This window comes from Argiope bruennichi, chromosome 3 (genome assembly GCF_947563725.1).
Source record: "Argiope bruennichi chromosome 3, qqArgBrue1.1, whole genome shotgun sequence".
In the NCBI taxonomy this organism is placed as follows: Eukaryota; Metazoa; Arthropoda; class Arachnida; order Araneae; family Araneidae; genus Argiope; species Argiope bruennichi.
In genome coordinates this window covers 19691316-19706451 of record NC_079153.1, presented here as the reverse complement: position 1 = coordinate 19706451, position 15136 = coordinate 19691316, and positions in this window count along the sequence as shown.

Genomic DNA, 15136 nt, shown 5'->3' with positions numbered 1-15136 from the left:
TCTTAATTTAAATATGATTTAATTCAATCATCAAATATAATTATTTAGACAATGCTTTATACACATAAAAAATCATTATTTGACAAAAAAAAGATACGCATATGCAATATAAATCCTCAAAGCAATAAACATTTCGTTTAATACTTTTATCAGTCTAATAAAGTTTTAACATCACTAGACGTAACTAAATTAATAAGCTGTTTTGAAATAATAAAGCGTCATTTTGGGATCTTTAATCCTAGATCTTTATGATCTTAAAACCAATCAACTAATCAATAGATATATCTTACTGTCAATGTATGGCAACCGACATTCTATATAATGCCTTGACATTTTTTAGAAAGTGACTTGATATTTTTCGATAAAACTTTCATTTAGATGACATGACTTTTGCTGAAATAAATTGTCTGTTATCTTAAAAAGTGTCATTAAAAATTTTTTGTTTAAAATACAAAAAAATAAAAGTTGTACAAAATAATTATATTAGTATAGTATACCTTCCTATAACGAAAGCACGATAATATATAAACACAGTTATTGCATCCCGAGAAAAAATAAATCTAACCCTAAAAATACATCTAATTTTATTCATGATTGAAAAGTAATCAAGATTTATGCATTTCACACTTCGCTGATTGTCATTGGACATTGTATAGAATGCCTAGGAAATGCGTGAAATATTAATTGCTTGTTTCATATTGTGCCTAAAACTGTCTAAGCATTCTGTAGAATATCGCATTTCAAATCTCGCCGATAATATCTATAAGCACAAGATTACGCAGTGGTGGTAACGAATAGAATTGTCCACCGAATTTATATCCCACTCTTCCAAACGTATTACATCACCAACAAGACATCAGACTCATGATGGCATATTTAAAGTTTAACAAATCCACGTACATGAAGATCCTTGAAAAAATCGGATTTCAGATACCAGATCCCTCATAAATTCGAAATCGAAATTGTTTTATCAGATCACTGTATCTCATATTTCGAAAGCGAACACTTTTATTAAAAATTTATGTACTTCATTACTAAAAAAAGGCTGTAAAAAGGCCCCACTACTTGTATTTAAACAGATCAATATTTTGTTTCCTCCCCCGTCCTCATAAGTTGCAGAAAGTATCTAAAATAGAAGAATTCTTAATCTTCTTTTAGGAAAAAAATCGAAACCATTTACAGAAGTTTCCTCAAACCGTAAAACTTAAATCTCCATACCACGTCACATCAAGAAAAGTATCAGACCTAAAACTGAGTGGCATGCTGTCCTAATGCCATTATTCGCTTCAAAAACTCTGAGAAATTCTTTGCGGAATTTTAGTCTCTCCTATGAAATAAGATGCATTCAAAATCGTATTTCCTCCTACTTTCTTAAGGCAGTTTAAATCTTTGTTAACAAAAATATGAACAAAATCAGTTGAATAAATTCAAAAATAAAAGAGAAAGGTTATTTTTGAATTAAATTGGTCTTTCCTACAATGATTTTTTTCTTTTAGGATAGTGAAGACATTGATTTATTATGTTATTGCATTTCAGATGAAGTGTAATATGGCACGAAAGTATTCCGTTTAAAACTAGGCTTAACTTTAGCTTCATTGCGTTTCTAACAAAATTTAACGATAAAGATAATTGAAACTGGCTGGAGTTGTCTTATTGAGGATTTCTCGCATACTCTTTAATAAAGATAAAATGGAATTATGTATTAAACGCGTTTTTCCTCACCTATTGAAACCAAAATTTGACATAAAACTACACTTGTAATCAGAAAATCACATACCAAATTTGATACATTTAAATCACTGCATTTTTGAGATATCGCATTTACATGCTTCTGAAAGTACAGATCAACACACATTCAACTCCTTCTTCGATTTTGCTCAAAATGTTATAGGTGTCTATATTATTAATGTGAAATCTGTGTATCGAATTTTATTGATCTTGTTCTTTTCGTAGTTATCGCTTTAACATATATTAGAACAATTGGGCAGACAAATTTTCTCTGAATATAATTTGCTCAAAATTTGATAGAAATCTACAAATTTGATGTAAAGAAAATTTACCAAATTTCATTCATCTAGCTTTAAAGCGGTTTTATTAAAGACTTAGTCAGGCAGGTGTGAAATGTAGAATTTCATCAAAAATTCGAGTTGGAATTTTTTGACGATTGCAATAGTTTCCCTATATTTCTTATAAGAGAAAGTAAAAATGCCAAATTTATAATATTATCATTCAATCCCATCGGAAATTTTAAATGAAATTGTTTTTATATGTTAGAAGATATTCCCCAAACAAAAATATGAATATATTTAAACAGTTTAATCTAAACTAACAGATACAGATATTGTCCGTCATCTTTATTGATGTGTAGATTTTATTATCTACACTTTTTCAGAATCTTTATTACTGAAGATAATAGTTACATCAACAAGCTTTACTTCACATTTTAAATTGCTTTCTTCATTTTCATTCAGATTCTGATACCTTTTCTCTTGTTCCTTGATGGTTTCAAGTCCCACGCTATTTCAATAAATAACATAATTAAAGAATATTATTAACATGTGGAGTATGGATATATAAGAGAACTGTAAGTATGAATACGTTGAGCTAACTTTAGAATAAATTTCACACCTATTTTATGATATAAATATCAAGAACAAATTTGGAAAAAGAGCTTAAGAAATCAAAATATCTGAAAGATTTTCGGGCTTACAGAACTGCCCATAAAGTAAAATTCAAATTTAAGCTATTTAATTCATGATCTGCAATTTGTATCTGATCCCTGTGAAAGAGACTGAGGGTCAATTAAATTGGACTGACTCTGTAACTGATAGAAACTGTAAATTTTATCCATTGTTTTTGGAGAGAATGTTTACGCACAAGAGGAATGAAGAAAGTTTGCAAGTTATAAAAAAAATTGTGTTATAATATTATTTTATATAATTTAAAATCAAAATCAAAATATGTAAATTATTGCAATTCTATTTTTTATGTGTGTAACATAATTAAACAGTATGTATTTTTATGTATTTTCCGTGCATGATATTTGATTTTTAAAGAAATGAATGCAGTTGAGCACCTTACTATATCTTCAAGAGAATATGTCATAGTATATGGTTGCCGTTAAAATAATAGAAGAATCGTTTGCATGAATTTATTATGTAAATACTCTGTGAGTTGTATTTCATAGACCATCCATATTTATTTCCTCACTATATCTTGATGATAGTTTACAAGTTGTTGTTCTGATAATAATCCAAGTGTTAATGTAAACAATACAAATTAGAATAGGAAACATTTTTAAAAAAATTCCATTTGTATATACTTCAGGATGAAGAGCAAAAATATTTTATTTTGTCCATTTAATTATTTCAGGTTATAAAAAAAATAAGATAAGTTCTTATCTCTAATCATCTGATAAAAGCTTATCATTTTGTGACAATAGGTTTAGTTTTGGAAATCTAGAGTAGAGCAGAAGTTGACAAATTTTTAATAGCAATGCATGACGTGTTTCCTGTTCTTAATGACGTCCACTTCCGGGAATTAAACTGTCTACATGTTTTCATAACGAGCATTCTGAGTACAAAGGCAGCAACTGTAAGCTTTATATGTTTATTACAACCAATTCCAGTGTGCTATATAGAGTAATTTATCTATTTTAATTGCCATTTTTAAAACAGAAATATTTTATAAATTAAATAAATTCTCATATTACTTAAATAATTAGAAAGTCATTATATTCATTCTTTTCATGCAGTAAAAATGTGTTTTTTTATAATTAGCAACGATTTGCAATAAGCATTTGATATATTTTGAGAATAGTTCAGTTTATGTGATTGTATGATCTAGTGGTGAACGTCATTATTAATACCAGATATAATCTTTGTATGGTGTTAATATGAAGTTACTTCCTTAAGCAAAAAGCGTACTGGATTTCAAAATCAAATTGGCGCGATTGGCATATTTATATACAGCATGAACTGATGAAAAAGGAAATTTAGCGATTAGCACCTTGAGAATTAACTTCCTTCAGAGTTTTAAGAATTCTTAATTAAAAAATATAGAATCTTTAATTGAAAACAACATTTTGATGTGAGTCAAGATAATATGCTTCTTTTTAATAATCAGATTTTGAGAAAGCAAATCCAATAAAAATCAATATGTATATATCTCTCATAAGATTTAACAAAAATCTATGTTGACACTGATTTCAAAATTAACATAAACGGAAAAGATTAAACTTTGTTATAAAAGATAGTTTTAACTGAAGATAGCTGACGAAAAGCATTATAATGCATTAGTATTTTAATTTATTATCATTAATCTACTTATTATTTTTCAATTTTTTTTGACATTTTGAGACCCTATAAATAGATTAAGCTTTAACATTCAAATGGAAAAATAATTACGAAATTTTTTTAATAATTAAATAAATAAAATGAATTTTGTTATACTCATTTTTAAAACTCGTGTAGCATAAATTCTTGCACTTTAAACTAACATAATAAAATTTATACAATGAACAAAAGTTGATACATTTATTAATTCATCATTAATTAGTGCAGCTTAGCTGTATCGAATTATGGTCTTCGAATACCCATCGAATTATTTTATCTATAAAAGTAAAATAGCCTAAATTATGTCATTCTTAGATGTTACAGTTCAATACAAAAAGCCGAAATATGTCGTTCATAGATGTTATAGTTCAATACAAAAAGCCGAAATTAAATTATTCATAGATGTCACAATAATCCAATGCTAAAATTCCATCATGGAGTCCAAAACGTCAAGCGCATTTTAGACTCCTAGTTGTATAAAAGTACTTACAGATTACATAAATGGAGACATTAATTGTAAAAACATGAATTTGTCAAGGGCAAAAACGGACAAATTATGCAGAGTAGAATATAAAATGATGTAAAAGTCTCATTGTTCTTTTGTAATTTTATAGTTTGGTATATATGAATGGAAATGTATTTGCAAATCACTCTGTTATATTTTTTTGCATGCAATCCAATGCTTCATTTTAAATTACATTTCCACGATGTAGGATAATTGTTATTAGAATAGATATCTTACTTGAATGAGTGGACTTTCAACAAAAGGACTGCAATTATGACTTTAAAAAAAGCGATAATTTTAATTGAAAAATTATTTTTAATGTATATTAATAAATTCATTAAAAACATTAAATCTGCAATTCAACTAAAATACTATAAGAGTAAGGTATTATAGAATACACATACTACTATAGACAAACAGTTCTTGGAACAAACAACAGTTTTTGATTGGAGGTACAAACATTTAAACTATGCTGTATCAAAAACATTTTTCTTATGATTTCACATCCTCTTACTGCAACTTTCCTAAGATTGTTGAAAGCTTTTTGGAATCCAATATCATAAAAACATGGTTGCCTTATCATCTCAGAATTCGAAAAACATCGTTTTCCTACATTCTCTTTCAGCTTGTGATCACGAGAATGTTTAGCAACCTGATGCTTAATCATCAGCTGTCAAGCTGGAATTTTGTTTGACAAAACATTTTTTCAGCCAATTTTTAAGGATATTTAATATCTTATAAGCAATGATATATTTCAAAAGTAAATTATTTATTTGTAATTTGTCCAACTTTTTAATCAAAATAATTTCCACTCTCTCTTCTTTGTTTTTATCACTATTTTAAAAACATACGAGCTTTATAATAGAATTTGGGACGGTCTTTTACTTGTAATTATATAATTATTATTTACGATTCTTTTTCATAAACAGTTTTCAATGAATAAAAAAGTTTTAGAATATGTTTTTAAAAAAATTAAATACGAAACTTGATTATGGTAATCTAGATTTTAACTGAATATGTTACACAACCAAGAATTTCTGTCTTACTTTCACATCGTGAAAAAAAAAAAAAAATCCTTTTTTTTTTACTTGTTGCTACTATGATGTATCATTTCCAAGAACTTTTGTGTATCAGTTTCAAGAACTTTTTGACTTTGGTAATATTTGTTAAGTTGTCAAAATTTTTTTGAATTCTTATCCAATAGGAAAAATAAAAATTATGTAAATGTTCTCTTTATATGGTAAGCAAAACACTGGCCTTGCTGCAGACTTTAAAATAATTTATATAATAGAAATGCTATATCTATTATAAACATTATATTTAAAACAGACATTATATTTAAACATTATATTTTTTCAGAAAAGTAGTCATTGATATTAAAGCGTTCTTAGATCATTTTGCTTGCTCTTCCTGATTTTATAATCATTTATAATGTCCCACCAAAAAAATTGATTTGCTTCTAAAAATAATTGCCTAATCCTCTGCTTAATGCATTCTTAAATTTTGGCATGTATTGGAAGTAAATTTTATCTTTAACAGCATTTATCCCAAACAGTTTTTATTCGATGTCCAATTTTTTTTTTAGTTGGAATATGGCTTTATTTGCAATCCTTTCTTTGTTTGAAAAAAAATTGCCTAAATTTTTGTAGTGATTCCACTCATTCAGTCGGCAGAAATTTTTCAATTATGTACTCTGTTTACTGCCATCCTTACAAATATAATTTTTATTATTATTATATTATATCGAGTAATTTAATAGGAGGATGTCTATTCTAAAAAAAGTGTTAAACATATCTATTGATTTTATTTTGTTTCTGAAATGTTGTAATTAGTTTAAATACAAAAATGATAGATTTAAAATCAGAGAAATCACATGTATTCAAATGGCATTCGAAATAAATGCATATATGGTGTTTATATAATAACATAAAATCTCTTTTCTTATTTTACAAACTGTAACTTGCAGTTATGACGCATTTTAATATAAATTTCATGAAATTTTGTCTCGTTATATGATACTTTTTTTGTGATTATGGGAAATTTAATGTTGGTGTATTGTAATAATTTTATAAGTGCATGATATGTTGCTTTAACACGTTTTCTTATCGTTTTTTTTTTAATTAGCTGTCGATTCCTTTTTCAAAATTTCTTTTAAAGCAACCAAAATAGCAATCACTTCTGAAGATTATTCTTCAAAAAAGGATACAGGGGGTTTCTAAAATACTGTTTGCATACTTTGTTTTACAATTTCATATACAATAATTTTAATGAAAATTTCTTCACTCAGTTATTTTAATGCATGAATTATATTGTTGTAGGAGTATATTTTGATGAATTTGTAAAGCATAGAAAATTTAAGATGAAGAGGCAATTTTATGTTTTTTTTTCCAAGTTAAGTGGATCTTAATCCTGAGCTTTTTTTTTTTTTTTTCAAGTTTTGTATTTATTCTAACCGGATTTATCCGGAAGATTTCTTTTTAACATTTGGTATCTTATATATTCATCGTTCAAGATTAGTTAAATTGGATTAGATGAAAGCAAATTTTGGAAGTAAATGGGTAGATTTAACAATTTACAAGTTTATGGTTTATGAGACAATGTAAGATTTGAAAGATAACGGATAAGAATTGGACATTTCCAGTGATTGATATATTTCTATATTTATGAAATGGAAAGGAATTCCTCGTTATTCAAGAAAATCCCAATTCGAGGAATTTTTTTCCTGCTCACGTTTATATTTTAAATATAATTTTTCGAAATGTTATTATTATTTTTTTGTAATATTAATAAATAATTCTTTGGTCTTTTTAAGCTACAGTTTAGATTTTTTCCAATGTCTTTTGAAAAAAAAATCCCCTTGGGAGACACCTCAGACATGGGGATGAGAGGTTTCCGGATTGGTGGTTGGTTCTCTTTTAGGTGAGTACAGAAACGATTTGAAGTGACTACATCATACCTACGGGACGTGCATACTACTGGAGGGGTAGTACCATGGTCAGTGTTGATCCTTAGGACTTTACCTCAGTTCCAGCCAATGCTGTCGCAGTTTCGGTCAATATTCTTCGTTATACCATCTGGCGGGTCGAATTAGTCAGCTACGATTGCCCTTTTCAACAATTACTGTTAGCAGAATATAACTAATTATTTATTTAGCAATCCCACTTTCAATTCTATATACAAAAAAAATTCCGAGTATTTTTAAATTCGTACTATGTCTTTTCTACCAATAATACTAGTAGCAAATCAACTGAACATCTGGCATCACTCAAGGGCGTTATTAATCAGTAAACCCCAACGGTTCTTAATGCCTGAGCCCTACCAAGAAAGGAAAGCCGGTTATTTTAAATTATAAATTATTTTGAGATTTAACATTTTAATGCATATAATTATTGATCCTAATACAAAGAATGCATACAGTGTTTTAGGATATCCTGTATTTGTGACACTATTTTCAACCATTCCTGCCTACAAACGAGCTAAATCTTTCCATATGACTATCGCAGCTCTTATTTGCATTTCTTTGAGATAAAAACGAGCTTCTAACTTTTTTTTTTCTAAAACTTATTAATGTACAAAATGTTGCTAAAAGATTTTATCTTAGTTTTTCATGTTTTTTGAGTCATAAATGTAGTGCTATGCAGTGAATGTATTTGTTGAGTAGAATTTGTAGTCAGTGTTTTTAGACATTCTTAGAAATATGTGAAATAAAAACTGTAAATTTTAAAAGCATAGGAAAAATAGTTCCTTCAGGAATTACTTTAATTTTGTTTTTTATATTCATAAATTTTGTTTTTTATATTCATAAAAATCACATAAATTGGTAAAAATTGCTGTCGCATAGACATGAAAAAAATTTATGTGGAATTTTATGAATTAAGTATTTAAATAATTTTATATTTATGAAATTTGAGGTTTTTTCCCTGTTCGTTTTTTCTATTTAAATGTTTTATTTTGTGTGATTTCAATAAAATTTTTATCTTTTTAATTTTAAACAGCTTACAGAAGAAAAGATTTTTTCACATTACCTCTTTTTCTACTTTATCTAAAAAAATAACAAAAGAAAGAGTAAATAAAATAGTAAGATTTTTCACTTTATGACATGTTTAATATCCTTCTTTAAATGCATATTTTAAATATTTCTTTCTTATCATAAAAACAAAACAAAATAAAAATAGAATTTGTGATTAAGCTGTAAGCAATAAAAATATATAAATATTAGAATTGCATTTATTCATTTATTGCTATTTCAGTAAATATTTAATATATTTTATGACAATAATTCAAAATTATTTCCCAATATTTCATGAAGCAATTTTCTCTGTCAATATTTTCATTTCGTTTTTTTTTTTTTTTCTTACTGAAATTCTTCAATTATTTTCGAAATTTATAATATAATTGTTAGTATAATGTATTTCTTTTCTCGCAAAATAAATCGAAGTTTTAATCAAATTCATTCAATTGTTTTTAATATGATTAACATATCTACATTTCAATATATCTTTTAAAAAATTATTTCGACATATTTAAGTATTTCATTATGAATCGACCTTTTTCTTGCATGATAAGTAATAGCATGTGCAGATTTAGATATGCAGTTCGTGTATGTCGCACTTTTAGCCTGTAACTTTAGTAGCACAAACATATTGTAAGCTATATTTTGTTGATGTTGTTACTATATTGTACAATATTGTTAGACCATAGAAAAATATTGTGTTCTGCATGAGAACTAAGAACAAAATCATTGAATTAGGTGCATAAAAGATCAAACATTTTATGAATACATTTGAATGTTTTGATATTGTATGTAAACAATCTATATCCATATATATATATATATACCTCTCAATGTGATGCCATTAAAAAATTGTGATGTTGCCTAATGTATGTTATCAAAGTTATGGTGGTGGTTAATGAATGAAATAAAAATCTTTTTTTGTATTTGTTTCCATTTCTTCTACATTTAAATACAACAATTTTCAATTCAATAAATTTATTTGTAGATTCAGTTAATTTATTTAGTATTTTATATGTCCATAATATATTTCAAATTGAATTTATCTCTCTTAAAACCGTGGCCTACTGATATTCGTTGATCGCTATTCACAGCTCATTCAATTTAAGCAATTCTCTTCTTTATTTCTGGATTTATAAATAACTCATAAATAGGGAACATGAATTTTCTTGTGTTTAAGTATTTAGAAATACTAATTAATCTATGCACAGGTAACATTTTCAACTGCTATAATCGTCACTATACGATCTTATGAGCACCTTCAAGTGGTGGAAGCTTATAGTTTTTATCACAACGGCCGGGATAACCTGGTTGGTAGAGCGTTTGATTCGCGTTCTTTAGGTTGCAAGCTCGAACCCCGCCAGCCGAAGATTCCTCGCGTACCTGGTGGCTGACGCAAAGTCCTCCACGTCGAGAGTCATGCCACTGGGGGTACTGGATCAGGGGGGGATCGTTCTCTGATTCAGATCTAAATTGCGATCTGTGGATGAGTGAATGAAATATGTGAATGAAGTACGCTATGTAAAAAGGGTTGTGACGTGTTTGTAGCTAAGTCGTTCTCTTGGCTCTAAATGGCCCTACTGTAAAAACAAGAGACGCTCACCCACTGGCTTAAAATCGCTGTCTTCGCAGTCAAGTGCCAAAAGAAACAACAACAACATCACTGCGCAATAAGACTCTGACATGGAAGTTTCCAATGCCAAGCATCGTGCATTTACATTCCAATACGTGTAGCTTTACGATATAAATTTTCGTTCATCGGTAAATAATCATTTTTTACGTTTCATTTTTTGAATAAACAAGTTGTAAGAAAGCAATCCCATTATTGCAGCAATCGTTACAAATTTTGCGTTATTACATAGCAATTTTATCCATCCAAGTCGTTGCAGTTCTTGAGCCATCATGCCGACAGACAAACCTAATTCCAAAAATTTATTTTTTAGGTTCAAAGAGATCGAAAACATAGAGATTTATTAAAAATCAATATTCAAATATTATGACTATGACAATATTTTCCCTTTTTATATCTGGGGGTACGGCAGTGCCCCCGCCAAGTCGAGCAAAAACAAGCGGCACGGCCGTACCATCCTTTTCTCGAAGCAGTTCAGGCCATTTTCCAACTCCAATAACTTCGTTGTGAATAAAACTAGAAGCCTGAATTTTCAATGGCCAAGCAGGCATTATATAAACACGGTATATTTCAAATTTCATTAAATTGAACCAGTAGTTTAAGAATTATAACTAGTCAAATTTTGTGAATTTTGTCACTGACTGACTGACTGACCGATCATCAAAACTCTAAGGCACTTCTAGCAGACATAGAAGCTTCAAATTTAGAATACAATTAGTGTTTAGTGTATAAATCAAGGAAAAACTAAAATATGCATATAATAATGGACTGATGGATACATTTCTCGAAGTTTCGAGCATTATCCATTTTGTTGGCAAATTCGTCGCCGAGTCGCCAAATGGTCGCCAAGTTTGTCACTAAGCTCTGGGATCACTGGCTTGGCATCCTACAGCATCCAGAAATAAAACTTACAGCTGTAGATAGCATAGATTGCCCCAGATACCTAACAAAAAGAGCTCGTGAATGCATAAAAAAATATGAAGACGATGCTTCTATGACTGCAGGCCTGGAAGAGAACATAATTATAAAAATAGGAGTAAAAGTCATGTTAAGTCGAAATATTGGCGTACTCCATCCATACAAAAATGACTATCTACAAAAAGAAATGAGATGCCATGAAAAACATAACTTGTAAAAAAACCAAGTCTCGAAACTCAGTTTTTCTATCGTAAAAAGTTGTGAGATCCATGTATTACCAAGTCGGTCAATTTATTCAGTCCCTACTTAAGGGTCCTCCTGTCTTAAGTTATTACGTAATTAGCTAACCTAACAACATCTTATAGTGGCCATATCAATATTAAAAATCTTTTATGGTTTAAATAAATAGATTGACTTGGCAATCGCACTAAACAATCTAATTTAATATAGTATGTTAATGTAATCTAATTTAATGTAAAGATACATTGTGTTTTCATGCGATGGCCAAGTCAATCTATTTATTTAAACCATAAAAGATTTTTAATATTGATATGGCCACTATAAGATGTTGTTAGGTTAGCTAATTACGTAATAACTTAAGACAGGAGGACCCTTAAGTAGGGACTGAATAAATTGACCGACTTGGTAATACATGGATCTCACAACTTTTTACGATAGAAAAACTGAGTTTCGAGACTTGGTTTTTTTACAAGTTATGTTTTTCATGGCATTTCTTATACACGAATAAAAACGTCAAACGCGAATGGATTTAGCGAAATTCGATAGTTGTATAATTCAGTTTAAAATCTGATTATCTACTGCAATATAATAAAAGAAAGTGGAAAGTTACATATTCCTTTGCTATTGGTTGTTTCACATAATTTTGTATCATAATTATTATTTTATTACACAGTTATTAATGCATTCAAAATTTGGGTTCAATTTCAAAAATACCTCATTCTTATTTTTAATTCACATGTGAAATTATCTGATTTTAAAACAATTCAACAGAAATAATGGAGGGTTGTTTAAATGTATTCTGCTTGCGTGCCTTGTAATTTTCTACCGGTACGTAATTCTTTCCGATTCTCATAAATCATTGAAACAGTGGGATTGATAAATATTCCGCACACGAGGTGGTTATTCCACATTTATTCTAAATATATTCATTTGGCGGAATAAAAGTAACATATTAATGTGAATTTAAATAGTTTCGATATTTTATGCTCAAGGTCTCTCTAAATATATACTATTTTAAATAACCCTCGCGTTTGAAATTAATTTTTACTAATGCTAACACTTTTCTGAAGGAAATTCAGTCACTATTTTGTCCTTAATATGTTACCATTTACTTGAAATAGTGTTAATTAATAAAGCAAAATTATTTCATTTAACTATCAACTTTTTTCAGTAATGACAACTTTAGTGTTTATACAAAGTTTTTATTACAAGGAAGCGTGATTTAGAAGCTGTTTATTTCTTATTTCAGTATCGCGAGACTACCAGATTTCCATGATTCTAACTCACTAAATGGAACATTTCTTGAATTCTTCGGCCTTGATTTTTGCACCATTAGATATCGTTTCATTCAGTTTTTTTTCCTCCATATATATGTGAGTCGTGCCGTCTCTGAGCTACTGTTTTATTTTAACTCAAAACTGCATATTGATGACTTATATGGCTAGTTCAAATTGCAATATTAAATATGTTCGATACTAACCACTTTTGTTAATCTTAAATTTCATCAAAAAATTCAATAACAATTTCAAAAAGGAGTATCTTAACGTAGAAAGTTATTTTCATTTTGTAAAAAAAAGTGAATTATCAAATTTTAAGAACAAAAGTCTTCCATTTATTCACTGTAATTTAATTTTTAAGATCCTTGCAGTAAATAAAAATTGTTTTTAAGTTTTTTATTCTGCATTAGTGTCTTTTACCGACAATATTGCGAGTTAATCGCAGTATTTACGATGTACCTTAATACTCCAAGCTCACATTATTGTTAAATGTAAACATCTCCTCCTCTCAACTTTTTACCCACCCCTATTTTGATTAAATAAACGCATCCTGAAGCAAACGCAAAAGCACGGAGTCACTTCGAATCTGATAATGCACAGTATGCTTCTGCTCAGAGATTTTCAACTAATATGTAAATGTAATAATAAAAAATTTTAGGACAATGTTAGTTATATTCAATTTCGAATAAATTGCTTAGATATAATTTCAAGTCAAGCATTCAAACAGCATTGTTTTAATTATCTTAAGTTCTTTTTTTTTCTAATAAATGAATGCAAATTAGTACTATGACATTATAGGTGCATCTGTTTTCTAAATTTTCCCATAACTGTAACTTTACTCTTTAAAAAATTTTACAAATCACAAATATATTAAACACAATCCTTCTTTCTAGCTTTCAACAATAGGAGAAAATCACGCGATTAAATATTTCATGAAACGATGAAGATGATTTGAATTTTAGGGAAATGATTTAATTTATTGTAGTAATTAGGCAAAATAATATTTTTAAAAATTGCCATAATTCATAAAAAAATTTGCATGACTATTTAATTGATATAAGTAAAAACGCAATAATAAATTTTGAAACGATATAAAATTCACATTGTACAATAGGGTAGAACGAAAAGGAGATTATTTTTTTTTTAGATTTTAGTTTGCTAATATTGCAAAAAAGCTGCCTTTTAGGTTGAAAAACATTTTTTTTAAAAAATTTGGTTGCAATATTACATTTTCTTGAGGTGCCGCAAAGAGTTTAAAATTTGTAAAAAAATTGAAAGAAGGGAAATTTTTAAAAAGGGCCTTTAAAAATTTTTCTTAGATTTTTTGTTTAGTAATAGTGGAGGAAAATTAGTTTTTAGGTTCAAAAAGAATTTTGAAAATTCTGGTTGCAATACAACAATATCTCGAGGTGCCACAAAATGCTTAAATTTTGTTAAAAAAAATTGAAAAATTATAAACTTACATAAAATATTTTTATGAATTTTTCGTTCATATAATGTTTCAAAAGATGAATTTATATACATATATAAACGTTACATTTGAAAAAAACTTACTTATTACAAAGTATAATAATAAAAACAAATATTTTTATATCAAATTTTGAGTTTTCTTCTTCTGTATCCTTAATGATTTCAAATGTTGCAGCTGCAAAATATTTGTTTCTACTTCATTGCCACGTTAAACGTTTTTTTTAAATTAAATTTTGGCATATGCATACATGAGTCAATTTTTGCTTTTAATTTTCCTTCTCTTGCCATTAAACCACAGACATTTTGACCCGACTCGGCCATCAGTTTTACAGCTCTTTCCACTGTTGCATGTGACAAGGAAGCCGGCGAAAGTCGATAACCGAGTCTTCTATACTATCTGGTTCAGCTTCAGATGCTTTCTGTATAACGTCTTTGAGAGAGTCACTGGAAACATGTTTTAATAAGGGGAGGGGGAGGGGTAGCAGTTACGTCAAGCCATGAGATCATGTCGATGTAATTCTTTGCATCGAAGTTTATCTTTGAAACTTTAAACTTCCTGATTCTGTCTTTACTTTCTGTTCTTGCTTTTAAAACACGTCGTAAACCAAGTTCTCTTTGAATTTAACGTTCATCACTTAGCATGGACAAAAAGATATTTTCTGAAGCATCAAAGTACCCATTTCTTTGAATAATCCGGTCTATAACGTTCTTGAGATCGTCAGAGAGATAGCGTGAATCTGAGATAAGGTT